Source organism: Myodes glareolus, chromosome 3, assembly GCF_982192425.1.
Source record: "Myodes glareolus chromosome 3, mMyoGla1.1, whole genome shotgun sequence".
NCBI lineage: Eukaryota > Metazoa > Chordata > Mammalia > Rodentia > Cricetidae > Myodes > Myodes glareolus.
The window spans coordinates 9144206-9159727 of record NC_142028.1 but is presented as its reverse complement, the minus strand read 5'-3'; positions in this window follow the sequence as shown (position 1 = coordinate 9159727).

Here is a 15522-nt window from a genome sequence, read left to right as displayed (position 1 = left end):
TTCTTATATAAAGTGATACATTGATCATAATTTCTCTGTTCTCAATAACAAAATTATATAGTCTAACTATAAGGCCTTTGTCAATATACTAGAAATCTTACATTGCAATTAAGTATTTCCATAAAAAATGCACAGAGCATAGACTGTACCATTTTAATCATTTAGAGATGCAGCTTAAGGGCAGTAATTCCATTCCCAGTGCTGAGAAACGACCATCTAGTTTCAGGGTTTTTTCCTCACCGCAAGCAGAGATGCTTCAACCATCAAACCACACCGAAGTTCCCCCATTCAGACCTGGCCTGGCCGTCTCTATTCTGCTCTGGGTCTCTGTGAATTAGCCCACGCTCACGCTCGTGGAAGCAGACCCCAGGGGTCAGTTTGTGACTTTCTTTGCACACCCTGTGTCCACTGTTCATCTCATTGCAGCACTGATGAGACTTTCCATGACAGTCGTGGATGAGGTTACAGACATCTATCTACACTCACATAGTCGTGGGTGAGGTTACAGACATCTATCTACACTCACATAGCCGTGGATGAGGTTACAGACATCTATCTACACTCACGTTCTCTGGAGCAGTTTTCCACTGGCGAGCACTTGGGTTATTTCTCCCTTTTGTCTGCTGTGCTTTACTTAATGCACCAATGAGCATTGTTGTTCAGATATGTGAGCCCCTTATTTCTGTGTCCCACAGGAGTGGAACTCCGAGTTCAGAATAGTTCTACTCCCCAGTCTTTGAGTAAGAGCCAAATTGTTTTCCCCAAAGGCTGCAATGGGTTCTAATTCCTCCACTGTTGTCACTCTCTGTTTCTCTGTGTGTTTGGCACAGTCATTCCATCCAGCTTTACTTGTCAATTCCCTGCTGCTGACAGAACACTGTGACCAAGGCCATCAGAAGTTTAGTGCCCACGAAGGCCAGGATAGCACTGTCCCAGGCGGCCAGAACAGGAAACTGAGATTTTCTGTTGTCACCACAAACAGGAGCACAGAGAACAGGATGAGAGCAAGGCAGTCACTTCCCTGGAGCCTCCCCAAACAGTGCCACCCACTGGGCAGCAAGTGTTCAAATGCCTGAGCCTATGTGGGCCATTTCTCAACACCGCATAAGTCTCCGGCGTAAATCTGGTGAGTAATCTTATTGTTAATGAGGCTAATGGTTGAACAAATGACATCATATAACAGAACCAATTTGAGTTTCTGCTTTTTATCAACTGGCGTTTTCGCCCCTCCAGGCAGTTAGAGATGGCACTGTGTAGTTAGCTCTGACTTTGATGTCTATCTTAACACAAAGAACACGGAGAGATGTGGTTGCTCCTTCCATGTATGCAGCCTGTGTATGACTGAGATGGAACCACTGTTAATATGGCCGAATGAAAACAGTGACCAAGGACCTGTGCCCACAGGAAGGTTAGCCAGGAGCCTGCTGATGCGTTCTAAGTTTCGAGTAACAAGCGATTGAATGAGATCAGGAGGCAATTTGAGAAGAAAATAAATTTAACCTTTTTAAAAGTTAGGATGTGGAGAGAAGCTGGTGAAGATGGGGGGTGAAAGAGTTAAATATCACTTGATATTCCTTGCCCTGGACATTGCCAGGTAGGTAGGGAGGGGAGGGTGTCTCAGCGGAAACCAATAAATAGCCGTATTTAACCTTTATTCTAATTGGATATCAAGTGTGACAAGCAAATTCTCCGGAGAATTGTCCTGTTTGTGAATATACTTTAAGATATAAAAATGATCAGGTTATGATTTGAGAAATGAGAGAGTGGCACATGATGAATTGGGGGTGAATTCGTGGAACTTGGGGCCGAGAGGAAGCTCAGGAGTAGGCAAAGTGATGCCAGCAAGATTGTGGGCGCAAAGGACTGAATTCACACCCCTGCCATGGTGAGGCAGTGAGACGTCTCCTATACATCGTGTTTGAACATTTGGTCCACACCTTATGTTACTGTTTTGTGAGGTTGTGGCACCTTTAACAGGTGTGACCTGGCTGGAGGAAGGGACTTACTGAGTGCTGGCCTGAAGGGTATAGCCTGGCCTTACATCTGTGTGCTCTCTTCCCCACTGCTGATAAATTGGTAATGTACCCCCAGCTTCATGATCCTGACAGCTGTGCTGGTGGATGGCTTACTCCCACTCCTTAAGTAAAGCTTAATCCTTCCTCTCTCAAATGGCTTCCACTCAGGTGCCCAGAAAAACCACAACAATACAAAAATTCAGAGTTTTTTCCTGTCTATAATATTCCTTAGAGCTATTTTGAGTGGCAGAAATCCCCAGCATGCAAAGATGGAGTTTGAACCCTTTGCTTGACCCCAGGCAGAGCCACATCCCAAGGGTGAAGAGCTAGTAGCTGTAAGCGGCCCTGGCAGTGCCTGCCCTAACTGGGCTTTGCCAAGATGACGTCCATCCGTTTGCATCCATAAGGAGGGTACCTATCATGTCTAGACTCACTAGTGCTTCCCATGTCAGAGGTAAAAGAAGAAAGAAAAAGAATTTTCCTCTCCTAATCATCCCAGCAAAATACTGAGAAGCAATGAGCTCTTCGATTGGTTAGCTAGCTCACTGCATTCACACCCGAGACAGCGGCCACATTGGAGGGGTCTCAAGGTTCTTACCTGTATAGTGGGCTTTCACAGTGAGGACCTGGTGATGGAACATGAAAGGTGGAGCAACGTTCCTCAATTAAAAACCCTGCTTGTCTATAGAAATGCTTAAACACGGCTTTCCGTGATGCTTTCCTAATCCTAAAATCGATGTCCTAGGCTGGTATAACTGTGTCTCCTTTTCAAACCTTTTGTCTGTTTTAGGGGACATTTGTGTTTGCTGGTAAAGTGAAGCTGTTGAACTCTGGCGAAGAAACGAAATCTGTTTATTTCTGGCACTTTGTGTCGCCAACATCTGTGTTGAGATGGCATGTGATCTTCTTCGCGAACAATCTCAGCTGCTAAACAAGCTCAGATAATAGAATCTTCTTGTCTGTAGTCAGTGTGTTGACAAGGAAACAAAGGGGGAATTGTGGGGTAAACACAGGGCAAGATTACACAAAAGGAGTTGTTAAAAATAATAAAAACACCCAGCAACAAGGGGACGCCTCCGAGGCAGCAGACAACAGACAATAGGGAATACTTTTCCAATTAAATCCTTGGCTATCCATATGGAGTCGCTAAACTTGGGCTTCATTGTTTAAAGTCAGATTTGGAGAGGTGTCCTTAAGCCACCTTCGCGTGCTTCCTCAAGTTGCTAGTTCAAGATGCTGTACCAGCTTCTTCTGAGTTCCCCCTCATGGCTGACTTCTCACGAGCATTCTCAAAACTTCCTCGAAGTAACTCTTTGGCCGCTAATACCTCACAGCCCCAACCGTCTGTCTTGTTAGCAGTGTATTTCAGGAATCTGAAGGTGGCCAAGGCATAGAGCACCTAGGATGCGGCAACCTCGGGGAGCAGAGAAAGAAGACAGGTGCCTCTCTTCTCCCCACACCGAGTCAGCCCTGGCTCATATTCTCTAATCCTTGCGTGTATCCAGAGACCCTGCTTTCTTTGGCTGTCACTTTACTGAGGAGGAAAGTGTCTACAACGACAGACCACAGTCTATGTCCTTACAGGTGATAGGTTTGTCTCTGCAAACAGCAACACACTGCTGTGGCCTGAGCTTCATTGCTGCTGCCGTGGTGACTCCATCCTATGGTCACTGCACAGTGGAGTGTCCAAGGAGAGCAAATGCGTTTTGTTCATTTGTTTTAAGATGAAGATGTTTTGCATGGTCTTTTCAGCTGTTGTCCTTTATTGCTGTAAGCCTTTATAAACTTTATGCTTAGGATAAAGTCAGTGTTAAATCTGCATACTAATTAATCCCCCATAAGTCAGGGAGCAAGGAGAGTGAAAAACCGTTGTCTTAAGCGGTCTTCATGGTGAGTGTCCGTATTTGTGAACACACCTTCTCTACTACTGCCCACCGACTGTAATACGTTATATGTGCACCTTCTCTCCTGTGCTTCTTGGCTCCCTTGGCTTCCAGGAACAATCCTGGCTCTTGTTGTTACCTTTTGATGTCATCTATGATCTCTCAGAGACACATAGATTGAGTGTCCCTTGTGTTGCAGTTGGTTGAGGAGCTGGAGACAGTTCATAGAGCAGAGGTTTGCAGAGAGACCCCCCCCCCCCCCCCGTGAGTAGTTCCCGATGGTGTATCTATCGCTACATGTCAGTTGGAGCGCAGTTAAAGAAGTTATTTAAACCATTAAACTTTAGCTTCTTAATCTAGAAGATGTGGAACATGTATTTCTCTGCCTGCATTGCAGGCTGGGTAGGAAGTAGGAGCCAGACCCACAAACCCCTTGCTAAGTGTGGGAAGACTGCAGGCACAATGGCGTGAGAAATCACAGAATGTCTGGTTGACAGACCCCCTATTAACCTTGGGAGTAAATACAGTTCCAGGGTGCAGGGGCTTAAGGTTGTCTGGGAACGTTGTCATTGTTTCCCTGGTTAAATTCTTATCCTGTTTCAAGGGAAAGGTTGAACCTGCTGTCCATTCTTGGCAAACCCCCAATATCGGCTCCCTAATCTTCCTGTCACCTATATTTCTTAGACGACCATTGTACTGAGAAAGTTTAAACAGTCGGAGGATAACTTGCAATCTCCTAACCCCACACTTGCCAGTCTACCTGTGTGTGTTCCTGCCACCTCTTTTTGGCTCCCCATTAAATCAGGGACAGCAGGGACACCTGTTTGCTGTGGACTGGATTTTTCCTTCATCTCTCCCTCCTAAGGACACTGGCTCTTCAATCGCACCCTCCCGGCTCCACCAGCATCTTCCCCATGCGTCCTGTGGGCCTTCTCCATCATTACGGGAGCATACTGTTGTATCGCGTATCTCACACAGAAGACAGAAGCCTTGGCCAGCTCCCTTCCTACCGAAAACAAGGTACCAGCTCTCCTCTCTGATTGACAGCCAGCCGCTCTTTTGATCATCCCACGTCTGTTTTTATCCCTTTTGGAACCAAGAGTAGTTTAGATGTATGTTTTTAAAGATCTGCCAATTAGATCAAAGTTATTAATTTTACGATTCATAGCTCATATAAAAGTACTGAATGTTTTTCTTTGATCTATCGGTTTTTGAGAAGGATGTGTTGAAATACCCTACGATGAAGGTGGGTATTCCTATTTTTCCAAGTAGCTCTAACAATTTTTGCTTCATATTTTCAGCACATATTTAAAAATCTTGGTCAGTTCAACATTTCATTCTTATAGAACACAAATTTTAGTTCTAATTTTTTTCCTTTAAGACTATAAATACTATTAAGGCTTATATCCCATTATATCCACTCACACATTTTTATAGTTTATTTTAAAACTTTTGTGTTGCTATACATATTTTAATTCTAATCGTACTTCATTGAGATACAATTATGTGCAGCTAATGAGGTATAGCTTGGGTAAGTGATGAATTCTATGTTACATGAGTTTTATAATCCTGATGACAACAAGACACGGCACGATTCTCTGACTTCCCTGATAACAAGACACAGCACGATTGGCCCGTCTGATCAGATTGTAAAGGTGACCTCCAGTGGGCTGAGGCTGAGCCATCACCATCTATATTAAGGATGAAAGGCAGGAGCCATCTTGGCACCTGTGTGCTTTCTAGCCCACTTTGGATCTTAACAAACTCCTTTTGCATAAAAAAATTGATTTGCTAAGTTTATCTGACTTTGGGGTTTTTGAGATATTTCTTTTTTTCTCAGCATTTCTATTTATTCTCCCTCATTCTGTTCTCTCTCTCTCTCTCTCCCTCTCCCTCTCTCTCCCCCCCCCCTCTCTCTCTCTGTGTGTGTGTGTGTGTGTGTGTGTGTGTGGAGGCCAGAGGACAGTCTTGGTTACCAATCCTGCTAAGCCTCCTTCTTTGAGACAAGGTTTCTCACTGGCCTGGTGCTCACTGGGAGGGTGAAGCTGATTGGGTGGGAGTCCCAGACAACTGCCTGCCTCCACCTCCCTAGTGCTGAGATAGAAAACATAGTTCCCTATACCTGGCTTTTATTCCTCTGGGATTGGGCTCAGGTCATTTTGTTCGCTGGGCAAGCACTTTACCTATCCCTCCAGCTCCTCTCTAGAGTTTTCTCCTCCTCCTCTTTCTCCTCTTCCTCTTCCTCTTCTTCTTCCTCTTCCTCTTGTTCTTCTTCTTCTTCTCCTTCTTCTTCTTCTCATTCTCATCCTTCTTCTTCCTTTTCAGGTACATCCTGGGAAGCAGCTTTAGGATGAGTATAAGAAGAATTTCAGGTGTGGGTCAGAACAGTGACTGAAGTTCCTAATGTCAGCTTATTACAGATATTTTATTTTTTTCCCCTAAAACACACAGAAATTTGTTCATTCACAAATCTTACTGTCCTCTGGAAAATGCATCTCCATTCTTCTTTCCTGTCATACTCTCCCACCCTTTTGTCCTGATGAAGTCAATAGGCTTCTGTTGCCTGCCATCAGTGAGAGCCTTTGAAAGAGACCCCAGGAGTGAATCTGGCTTGGCTTCCCAGTTCTGCCTCAGTGACTACAGTGACCTTGCACCAACAATTGGAGCCAAACCTTTCTTCATTTGCATTTGAGGTACTCACACCAGTCTTACCTGAGAGGAGCCAGACAATGACAGGAATTCTAGTATGCCTCATAACGTTCGTTATTAGGATCATGAAGTTGTAGTCCCCGGGTTGGCGCACCAGGTTTACATGCCTTCTGTCTCACACACAGACCTGTTGACATGTGTTAGAACTGTCTAGACCAAATATTAACAGAGCCTAGAGCAAACCAAGTCAGCAAAAAGAAGATTGACGGTTTTATTTCTTCTTCCAGAAGATTTTGAATGCTCAAGAACTGTGTAGATGCGCCTCATTTCTTCCACTAAGTTAACATCAGGGGCCCGTAATTTACCGTAATGATTGCTGTCTGATGCTGTGTATATAAACACGTATATTATCTGCTGATGATAATTTGGTGCATTTTCAAGAGTCATTTTGACTGTACAATTTGTACCTTACACATTTAATTGTGAACTTACTTCCTCATGAGATTTGACACCCGTGTGTCGTCGGCGTCATGTATGTTAAAGTCAGCAAGAAGAGACCTTTCATATGATGGACATTCCTTAGAAGGATGCAAATGCATTTACGAGACTTGGGTCAGCAGTTGCTTGAGAGGGGGACGTGCTCACACTTGCTCACACATGTCATCATTTTCCAAGAGTGGAGGTGCTGGGATCCCATAGACAGTCGGCTTTTCACAAGTACTGAATTTCTCCATCTAACATCATGTATGTATCATTAAAGATTTCTTCTTGTTTGTGTGCATGTGTGTATGTGTGCGTATGTGTGTGTGTGTGTATGTGTGCACGTGTGTCTAAGAAGGGGTCAGAAGCCCTGGAGCTGGAGCTACATGTGGTTGAAGTTGCCCGATGTGGGTTCTGGGAACTGAACTCAGGTCCCCTGGCAGAGCAGCAAGTGTTCTTAACTGCTGAGCCATCTCTCCAGTCCGTATTGTAACCATACTACCTTCCCATTCTTTCTAGGTTTGTACTCACTGTGCAGACGACAGAAATCTAAACCAGGCCGCCAAAGGCCAAGCTGAGCATTCCCCTCTAAGAAACAAAACTGTGTGTCTAAGGCTTTCATTTCCCGCAGCCCAGCAGGCTCGCTTTGTTTTGTGAGAGTGGGCAGTTCACTTTTCTGATGCTAGGGAGCTATGCCAGCCATTTATGTCTTCTCAAAGCAGGTTTTGAAACGGGCAAGAAAAGATAAGACGTAGCTTATCTTTATGGGCAGAAAATGGAGAGTTCTCCGGGGGTGGGGAACAAAGCGAATGAGGTTGGAAGTTCTTGGGTGTCTCCCTCCTCACCTCTCAGCAGAGCCACTTCCCCTGGTGATGCCATTTGTCTTTAAAAAGAAGTTCTGTTCAATAGAGGTGACAAAACCCGTCTGCTGCTGGCTGTTTGGTAATGCTCGGGTTTCGTGTGTGTGCCCCCAAAATGGGACACTGAGAAAGGCAATGATAAGAATTAATCTTCAGAGAGCCTGTGAGAGAAGGAGAAAGATAACACAAGACACACGCTCGATGGAAGTTTCCCTTCCGTGGTTCCTGTTTTACACCTGTCTCTTTACACAAAGGCACGTGAGCTGGACCATTCTTTGCTGAATATTCCTGGACACGGATGCAATGCATGAAGCCAAATGTTAGCTGCTTTATGTAGAAACATTAGAGTTTCTTTCTTCCTGATGGGAGTCCTGAGGGCAGACGCCGCTGCCATTGAAATCTCCATCCATTCTCCTGGGAGCCTGAACTCTGCACTCCAGGCTAGCAAGGAAGAGAGACAGTAGCAGGGATCTACGAGCCTTGGCCAAGCAGTTCTAGCAACTCGCAAAAGTGGCAGTGGAAACTCAGAGAGATCTGAGCAGCCAACAGAGAAAAAAATTAAAAATGGATAATTTCTAGATTCTTCGCTATGATCTTTGTCAATGCGAGGTGCAGCACACTGGAGTTTAACTCTCTGCTAGTAGGATAAAAATAAACGGTTTAACCTTTTAAGTGCTGGTAATTTGAGAGAGGCTTGCCGTTTTTAGTTCGAGCACATGCGCCTCTGGAAAGCTCGGAGGATAGAAATGGCTAACTAAATTTGGAACCTCAAAAAGGTCAGAGTAAATCTGGTGTTATCCCATTCCCCCTTTCTGTGGAATGCATGCTACATATTTCAAAATTGTGAAAAAGATTGTAAAAAGGACAAGTGATGACAAAACTTGAACTGTGAAACATTGTTACAGGAAAAGATAAAAAAAGAACAGAGTGTCTCAGGCTGATGATTTTAGCAGATCTTCAAACTGGAGTACTCATCCATTGTTCCTGGCTCGCCCTGGCGGATGGAAGAGGCCATGGGGCCATCATAGAGTGCTTGGTGCTATTTTCTACTTCCTGGTAAGCTGGGGGCCATGGGTGTTACAAATTTCCACTTCTCTTGCTGCTTGGCAAGACTTAAGCTCCTCCCCCCAGCTCCCAAAGTAGTAACTAACAAAGACTCCTGAATTAGTAACTAACAAAGCTTCCTGACTTAGTAACTAACAATGCCCCCTGACTTAGTAACTAACAATGCCCCCTGACTTAGTAACTAACAATGCCCCCTGACTTAGTAACTAACAATGCCCCCTGACTTAGTAACTAACAATGCCCCCTGACTTAGTAACTAACAATGCCCCCTGACTTAGTAACTAACAATGCCCCCTGAAGCTGTGTCCTTCTCTGAAGTTCTAACTTATAAGGAACATTGAGTTAAAATGACAGCCTGTCCAGACAAAGGTTCTCCCAGCCTGCTTCTTGGGGTAACACTTGCTTTCGTCTGGTACACACGAAAAGAATAGGGGGACACGGTTTCTTAAGTCTTATAATCTCAATAGGCTGCTCAAGCATGAGGAGGTGAGCTAAGTCGAGCAGCCTCTGGTCACGTGTGTAAATCCTCACTTGTTTAAAGACTGTGAGTGAGCGAGGCAGGGGTCACAACTCTGGCCTGGGTTCTGAAGGACAGAGGGGGTGCATCACACTGGTCCCCTAGCTCTTCCTGGGATAAAGTCTACCCTGCCCCAAGCAAGGGGAAGCAAGAGCAGATCCGGGGTGTCTCCTGGAACACACTTGTTCTGCTAGCCCTAGTCTGTCCCTCTGTTCTTGCTGCCGCACGTGTTGGGGTATTTTTTCCTGAGCATTCTGGTCCACTCCTTAGCCCCCTCCCTCCAGGGACTGCACCAGAGCCAATGCTGGCCCACTGTGTGCTTACACATCCCTTTACCGCACCTCACTCCGAGTCCCTTGGAGCTAGGGCTGCTCTTTTATTTAGTTTCCCATGTCATATTCTTAGGAGGACTCCATGCACATGCCCTGGTGTAAATCAGATTATCCGCAAAGGCAAACAGTATCTCCAGAAACTGGGTGACCCAAGTTCATTGCCCTTGTCGTTATGACCGTTTGGCTGTTTATAAAGACTTCTCCGCTCTGCCCCTCCTTAGACTCAACAAAGTTGCTTTCACTTGTCACCACTAGGCCAATGATGGAACTCAAAGAGCCACTGAAGTGCAGCCACAGATAGCCTTCCTGCGTGGGTTCTACTTCATATCTCTCAGTTACTTATCCAAAGTGGATGGAACCCAGCAAATGACAGTGCGATGTCTCTGCACCTGCCGAGCTCCTGCGGTGAGATTTCTTGTCTGCTTCCGATTGCCATCCTTCTCCTCAAGCAAAGGGTGGCTCCTAGAAGCACTCCTTAGCGGCTTAAAAGCCCAGCCATGGAGCTGGATGCTTCCTGTGTGTGGTACAGACATCCAGGCCCCTGACTGATGTTTCCCTGTGGGCAGCTCCCTGTGCCCCCGCGAACTCAGCTGATTCTAGCTGCCTCTCTGTACTTTACCTAATGAGCTGGCAAACTGGTTTTTATCTTAGTGGGTTTTCCTTGGGCTCAGTAAAAGGGATGATTTAATTACCTTTATTATTTTTCAAATGAGAGGTCCCCATGCTGCTTCTTCTGCAGGAGTGCCTTTTGATTTCTACCACAGGTCATTCAAATTGCTTTAGTTTCTTATGCATTTGGCATTACAAAAATTTCTCAGATTCACCTATTTTTTTTAAAATGTAATCTTTGGCAACACAGAATTTTTTTTCCATTTGAAATCAAAGTCAGGAAATGCTGTTGGGATTGCTCACTTCTCAGGAGACTCGGGTAGACGCCAGGCCCGTGGCTGCATGGCTGTCATGGCAATAGGTGTCACTAACCAGTAGACATTGTCATGGCGGTCACTGTAATTCTTTCATTCCCCATTCCAAGGCTCATCCCTATCATCGATTTGGAAGGATGATTATAAAAGAAAATAAAAAAGATTCGTTTTGAAATGAAATTGTGTAGGAGATGTAACCAGGGTGATCAAAGGATTCCAGGCTTATCTGAAGCCATGGCAGGCCAGTCCCTTCCAGTCCTCACAATGCCCACCACTGGAGACTTTGTTGGACAAAGCGCTAACTGCAGTCTTGCCACTACCAAGTGTTCTAGATGTATCTGTGTAGTCTATAATTAATGCACCCGTGGAGTCGCACAAAAGACTTCACACCCTGTCCGTTTTAGGAGAACAGCTGGGACAGAATTCACCTGGCAGATGCTGCCCAGGACAAGCCCAGAAAGACCAGGGCCTATCTAGAAGGCTTAACCCCTTCCAGCATGGACCTGCTACATTGAGATTTCTTTAGGAAAAGCAGTATTTGGCTCTATAAAAGGAATAGAGTCAGATGTGGTGAGGGCTGTAAGGAGGGAAGGGAGCTCGGTGCCTGGTCACTGGTTACATTTGATGGAAAATTAATAACGATGTGGAAGGGGCATGGAAACTACTGAGCTGGGTCACAGGCAAAGGGCACCGAACCTGGGGAACTGGATGAGTTTCTAGAAATAAAAACTGCTTTATCCCAATGCATTTCCTGCCAATTTGTATTTAGAGGTATAATTTTGTGAATTTGCATGGACCATCCAGAGAAATGTAAACCACAGTAAATTCTTAGAGATAAGCTTAGTTGGAGCTTTGATGTCCAGTCTTGGGCTAGGATGTCACAAATGCTGCTCTCCGTGAATTAATTACCTTAGAACCCTTTTTGAGGCACCCAAGATGAATGTCGTGTTGCATCTACCATGTGTAGAGTAGCTCGGGTGTTTCCGTCTTATTCATTCGTATCTGGGCGGCTCTGGCACTGTGGTATGGCTAGTGCGGACTGAAGGCTGGTAGAAACGTCAGCCTCCTGATGTAGGTGGTCAGTGTGATTTCAGAGCCTCTAGTCTTCAAGGGCCACAGCCTTCTCTCTTTGGCGTCTTGGGCTGATGCTGTATTAGCTCTCATTCTCCACCCTGTACTCTGGGGGATCATCAGACCTCAGACTATCGTAGTTCTTGATCAACCTCCCTGCCTAGGACAACATCCTCAGGTCTTCCCGTGCCTATACTGTTCATATATTACAATCTCACCTCAAATGACTCTTTTTTCTCTAGAATGCTTTTCCCAAAACCCTTCATCCCTGACATGCCGCCTTGGGTACTTCTCTCAATCCTGTGATTGAATACCTGACATAGGGGCATCAGAAGCCACTTACAGGATGAAGGGTCCCTCGACCTTGACTCCTCACTTGCAGGTAGCAAGGTGGGAAAGGTAGGGTGCTGGAAACCACTCAGATCATGGTAGCAGGGGTAGAAGGCTGCTCACATCTGGGTGGGTCAGGAATCAGAGAGCAGACAAGAAGCAAAGCCAATGCAAACCTCAAGGCATACACACAGTGACCCACCTTCTCCAGTAAGGCCCCACATCTTAAAGGTCTCCCAAACCCTCAGAATATTGCCACCAGCTGGGAACCAGGTGTCCAAGTTCAAATGTCACCCTTCAAGACTTACTGTTTTCATTCCTTTACCACACTTAACACAGTTGGAGCTTGCTTTACTTGTGTGGGCATTATCTGCTTGCCTGTAAGAAGGCATGTTCTCTGAAGGTGTGTATTTATTTTTATTTTATTTTATTTTTTTATGCTGGCTGTCATTTCCAAGCTCCCATTTAAGATAAAGCTTGCTCTCTTAGAGGCACTAAATAATTACAGAATATAGAAGTATAGAGTAGAGAAGTATAGAGTATAGACTTATAGAATATAGACTACAGAATTAAAGAACAAGGAAATGCCACCCCAGTTCCTGGGAGATAGAATGACATTCAGAGCAGCAAAAGTCTGTTAATGAATGTGTCAGCTCCTCATTAGACATGGGCTACACTTGAGTCTTGACTTTGAAAATTCAAGCAAATTCATAGGGGAGTAGGGCAAGGGATGAGAGAAGAGGGAATGACTAGAAATTTGCAGCGAGGGGGGAACAAACAATAGTAATATAAATGATGGTTACGTTCAACAAGCGTCTCTGGAGCATCTGCTAGGAAATGATTGGAGTCCACACAGCTGACTTAGATGTTTTGCTCCATAGTAGATAGGAATTCTGTTTTTGTACTTAGAATGTAGGTTCCTTCTTCAAAGACGAAGTGTGTGTTCACCTTATCTGTAGGCTCCACCCTGTTCTAGGAGATGAGGAGGCTACCGTGCAGAAGGGCCGGATGGCGCTTTCAGCCTAGCAGAGGAGGCAAAGCCCATAATCCTGAGGTGGAGGCTGACCCAGTGAGTCTGCTCTGCAAGTCTTAGCTTATCTTTGAGTGCAATCCCACCGACTGTCCCACGACTCCCGGGGAGTGGAGAACGTGTTTCTCTTTCCAGGAAGGGAAACGCGTTGCTAAGAAGTGACTTGGTCAAGGCTAATTAGCAACTGAGCCAAGGCAAGAATTCAATTAGGAACGTGTTTGCATTCTAGAGAGTCTAAACTTGGTTCTAAGGAGTGCGGGCATTTAAGAAAAGGCAATTTTTATCTTTCTTAATGAGGCTTAATGTTTTCCCAGACATTTTTGGAGTTCCTCTCAACAGAATCTTCGCCTTGAGTCTCAGGACTAGACTTAGTCCTGCCTCTGCTGGTTTCCGCTGCAGAAGACAGCTGTTTTGGGAAGGACTGTCTGTGAGTCCTTTTCAGTGGCATTGCTTTGCCTTGCTCAGACTGGACTCAGAATTCCAGCCGTTGAGTTCTTATTCTTGGCCTTAGTATATAACGAATAAGATGTTGGTGCTGTCGTCCAGTGACTAGCTGCTAGTGTTATAGGTGCAGATCTGAGTCTGGAGTGCACCTAAGGAGGCCCAGGGGCCTTGTGTCTCATGCGTGGCAGAGTTGGATGAAGAGCTCATGGCTGAAAATGGGAATAGACATTTTTCTTTCTTTCTTTCCTTCTCTTTTTGCCTTAGTGTTTGTTTCTGTCCTGGTATCGTGGCTCTCTTGGCTGTGTGACCTCTAGTTCCTGACCATCCTGACAGTGTTGGATGGGCTCCCTTTCACAGCATAGACTCAAGTTGAAACAATCATCAGTTGTCACCCCCACAATTTCTGTGTCACCATTTCCCAAGCAGCAGGCAGGGCAGAATGTAGGTTGAAGGTTTTGTGGCTGGGTTAGTGTCCCACTGCTGGGATCCTTGCCAGATTATAGAAGATGGCCAGTTTGGGCTTTGTTTCCTCTACTACAGAAAACTTCACTTAGGGTCACTCTCCTAGGTTCCAGCGAATCTCTCCTGTGCTAGGTTTCCGTACTCCCGTCCAGATGCCCGCAAATTCCAAGCATCTCCCCCAGCACTCTCTCTCTCCCCCCACCTGATCCCTCCTGTTACAATCCACCCCCACCCCCAATCTGCCCACAAAATCTATTCTATTTCTTCTTCTGAGGTAGATCTGTGTATCCTCCCTTGATCTCTCCTTGTTACTTAGCTTCTCTGGGTTTGTGTGTTATAACATGGTTGGTTGTAGATGGAAATTTCTGTCCTGCCTTGTCCTGTAACCATTCAGTCCCAAAGAAACACACAGAGGCTTATATTAATTATAAACTGGTTGACTTATTAGCTCACACTTATTATTAACCCATTCTTACAGCTTAAACTAACCCATAATTCTTGTCTATGTTTAGCCACATGGCTTGGTACCTTTTCTCAGTACAGCATTTTCATCTTGCTTGCTCTGAGTCTGGTTGGTGATGGTATCTCTGTCTTCTTCTTCCCAGAATTCTCTCATCTGGTCGCCCTGCCTATACTTCCTGCATGATTATTGGCCAATCAGCATTTTATTAAACCAATATGAGTGGCAAATCTTTACAGTGTACAGAGCATTATCACATAGTAGCTCCCCAGTTTTTCTCTTCCAAATAAAATCCTGAATCTAATCTTCTTTGCTTAGCTTTTTTTCCTGACCATTGTCCATAATAACTTGTAACCAATGCAACCTGGCTAGCTTTTACAAGGCATCTCTCCCTGATGTAGGATTTCTCTCCGTACACGGTGAATATGTTTTATTACTATTGGTTGATAAAGAAGCTGCTTTGACATTTGGCAGGGCCAAAAATGGCTAGGAAGAAAAACTAAACTGAATGCAGGGAGAAAAAAAGGCAGATTCAGGAAGATGACATGTAGCCTCCCAAGAAGCAAGATGTGAGGTAACAAACCATGAGTCTTGTGGTAAAATATAAAATAATAGAAATGGGTTCATTTAAGATGTAAGAGTTAGTTAATAAGAAGCCTGAGCTAATAGGTCAAAGAGTACATAGTTAATATTAAGCCTCAGAGTGGTTATTTTATAAGCAGCTTCAGGAACAGCGAGGTAGAGAGAACCTGGTCCGGGGGACAAGCAGGGCAGAAGATACTTGTAGCTGCACTCCTGGGCTGGGCAGGGGCTACACAGGAAGAGGCACGAAGGCTGCGTTTTGCATCTCTTGAATCCTCACAACATGGTAACCAGGTCCCTTGTAAGGGTAGCTTTGTGAAGGCTGAACTAATAGCTCAGTTGAAAGAGTGCTTGCCCAGCTTGTCAGCATGTCCAGAATCTCAGGGTCCATCTCCAGCACTGCATGAACCAGGTGTGGG